Genomic DNA, 3,463 nt, shown 5'->3' on the forward strand with positions numbered 1-3,463 from the left:
GCCCTGGGTGGGAGGCACGGGGTTTCCCTGCCCCTGGTCAGCCTCGTTCCCCATTGGTTGTTTTGTGTTCCCCTGCGTGGGCAAGGACCCTCGGGTCCTGTGATTGCCGCAGTTCCTCAGCAGAGCTCCGGCCATGCGGCTGGAGAAAAAAACATCTCTCTGAAACATCTACCAAGAATCGCTCCGTATAGATTTCTTTTCCACAGGCCTCGTTGTTTTATACACGTGTTGCAGTATCCCCACTGTAACAATACTAAGCACTGAAAAGGAGTGTTTAGACTCTTTTTCAGCACATCAAGTGACTTGTCTAAAAGAATGCTTTATTCACATGAAGCCAGGCCAGGAAACATGTTTACTCAGGACAGACATTTTAAATACATTTTAAATAAATTTCTATGCACAGATCATGTGGAGTGTTGTTTTTGGTGTTTGGTTTGGTTTGGTTTTTTTGTGGGGGTTTTTTTTTGTTTGTTGGTTGGGGTTTTTGGGGATTTTTTTTGTTTTGGTTTGGTTTTTTGGGTGAGGGGTTTGTTGTTTTTTTTTAAAAGTGCATAAATATTCAAATTTACATTGAAACTTTTAAACAATTTAGCTTAATGCTTAACTTAACCCCTTTAATGCTTCCTTTATTCACTTCTGGTTTTGCTCTTGAAGCAGACATCCTGGGATGTGAAACATCTTTCCTTGTGTCTTTCAAAGAGATTTACATAAATCTGAGACTGAGCATGAAGAGCCAGTACAGATTAAATTCGTGCTTGTTAGATCTTCAATAAAGACAACAATGTTCTGGAGCATCTTAGTCACAAAGGCCAAACTGTTAGACCAAGGAAATGCCAAGCAGGGAGAAAAAATATGCTCATTCATAAGCAGCACAGTGAATTCCTCTACACACATCTTTGTTGCACCTTGAAGCAACTACAAACTACCTCCTGTTTGGCACTGGTCATAACACCCACACAAGTACTGCAGGTCCCCTGCAGGACAGCAGCTAATGAGGTGCTGATAATGCACCACCTCGCTGAACTGGAGATTTCAGTCTCCTGCACTGGGAACACCTGTGTGGGGAACGTGGCTGCCCAGGGCACAGCTCTGACCCCTGCTCTGGGTGTTCCCTTGGCTTCCATTCCTGCCACTTCCCAGGCCAGGGAATTATTACCAATATTTTCAAGGCGCAAATATAAAGCCTCCTCTCTGCTAATTGCAAATTATTTAGCTTTTGGCAGATCGTTGCTGCAAAAAGAAGTTCTGGGAGCATTAGCGGTACAGTAAATAGTGCTGATAAGGCAAGTGTGTAACCCTGAAAAAATAGCATGTTATTCAACTATCAGAGTGACTGACATGTTGTTTAACTTCAGCACTTTCTTGTTTTAATTAAACATGTCCCTTTCTTTCCTTCTTTCATGAAGAGGCTGTCGGCTAAGGAGCATAATGACTAAAATAAAAATTAATTATTCAGATTTGCTGAGGACAAAGAAATAATTCTTTCTCAGTAAATTTACAGTGAGTCAGTCTGCCAGGGCCAAGAATCAGCACTCAGTGAAAAGAAACCCAAGTACACAATTAACAGCAGTACCAGCAATACCAGAGCTGGGAGCTCAAAACAGCATAATCACAAATGTTCTTCAGGTGCTGTTTTAGTTCAAACTGATTGGAAAATGAGAGCAGTGCACTTCTTCAGAAACTCATACTGAACTGTTAACTCTTGCCACATAACTCCCTCCAACCTTACTCTTAATGTGTAATCTTAGACACATCTTCATAACCAAAACTGTAGCTGCTAATGTTGTTGAGAAATAGGCAATTGGAGTCAATGTTCCCAATGTGTAAATTTAGTGCCATATTTGGGAAAAATACTTCGCCTATTACTGATAAATTCTTCACCTACTACTTACTGTTTTGTTCCTATTTTCCTCTCAGGGAAAATAGCCATTTCATTGTGGGATCCAAGAAGTTATGCTAAGTCTGGCATGGCTCAAATTCCAGCTCGAAACCCATAGGAACGGCATTTTATACGTAGAGTGATGCAGAATGAAAGATAGAGCACAAGAAACTGATAGCCTTATTTTGATCATTTTAAAATATAAACTGAATACTGATGTGGAGAACTCTGATGCTTGAGTAGCCTGAAATTACCTAAATCAAACTGCAGCCCATCCTAGTGCAAGAGCAGATTTTTGGTTAGAGCTGTCCTTTCTTGAAATTTAAGTTTCTTTGGGCATGTGAAGTTATCTCTATAAATCATGTTAGAAATATGCTTAAAACCTGCCACACTTGTGAGTAATTCCAGTTTCACCCATAGTTTATCTAGTTTATTGCCATAAATATATCAGTACTGCCTATTTTTAAGGATAAAGTATAATTATTAAAGACAAAAAATACACTACACAAAGAAAGTTATGTATGACATATAACAAATTAGATTTGAAAAGGTCAGATGATAACAAAGCCTAACTGTATGCCAAGATCTCCAAATAGTCATTCAGCTATTAATTGGGCACTTCACACAGAAGAGCCTTGGCTCTTGGCCATTACATCTGACAGTACAAACTTGGTAACTCTAAGTGAGTACTCTTTGAGGGTCAGATGGTTGCTGCTTTGGTTCGCTTTCCACATTTGTCAGAAGCAGCCAGTCTGACTGCAGACAGAGACCAGAGCCACATGCGTGGCTCCCCCACTTCCCCAACATTTGGCAACGCTTAGCTGGCAACCACCTTGTGAATCAAATGACTTCTGTCAGACTTTTCAAGAAATGCAGAAACTGGAGGTTAGGAAGGGAAGGCAGCCTTTTGTGTTCCCTCCTGGTGATAAGGATCCTTCTTAGAATCTGCCAGAACCCGGCTTTCCAGGAAGTACTCCTTAAAGCACGATTTTGCTCTCAGCAAAGGTTGTCAAAGTAATTCATGCACAGCATTCAGGGTAAAATAGGATCTTAGCATTAATCACCTCATTTAAAAAGGAAAGTATCCTCCTTATGTGCTTGAGGATTTTGCCTTTGTTGGGGTTAACCCACAGGTCTCCCATTAGCATTTTCTGCCCAATTAGTTCTTTCAAAGGGATTATTGAATCTACACAGATATTGTGTAATCTAGGTTAAGTCAGGAAATAGCATAATGAGAAGCAGTTATATGGAGAAGGGAGATCAAAAAAAGCAGCAACAGGAACTCAGAAAATATGAGGATATAAATAAAAGGACAGGTGCTATCTTCAGTCATGTAATGTGATTTGAACTCAGTAATTGACCTAAAAATAGAGGAGACTAAAAGAAAACATTCTGAAAAGCACAGTGGAGGCCATAATCTCAGCTGGTGTAATTCAATGTACTTCCAGAGAAATGAGTGCAGAAGTGAATCACTACAGCAGAATAATAATAACCTATATATTTATAGAAGAAGTGGCAAAAATAGCACTTGTCAAAAAACATTACTCAAAGCTGAAGCAAAATGCTTATCGAAGTAGACCACAT

This window comes from Corvus kubaryi, unplaced genomic scaffold, assembly GCF_017639235.1.
Source record: "Corvus kubaryi isolate FWS band 111438036 unplaced genomic scaffold, C.kubaryi_AGA036_p1.0 37398, whole genome shotgun sequence".
NCBI classification, from domain to species: Eukaryota; Metazoa; Chordata; class Aves; order Passeriformes; family Corvidae; genus Corvus; species Corvus kubaryi.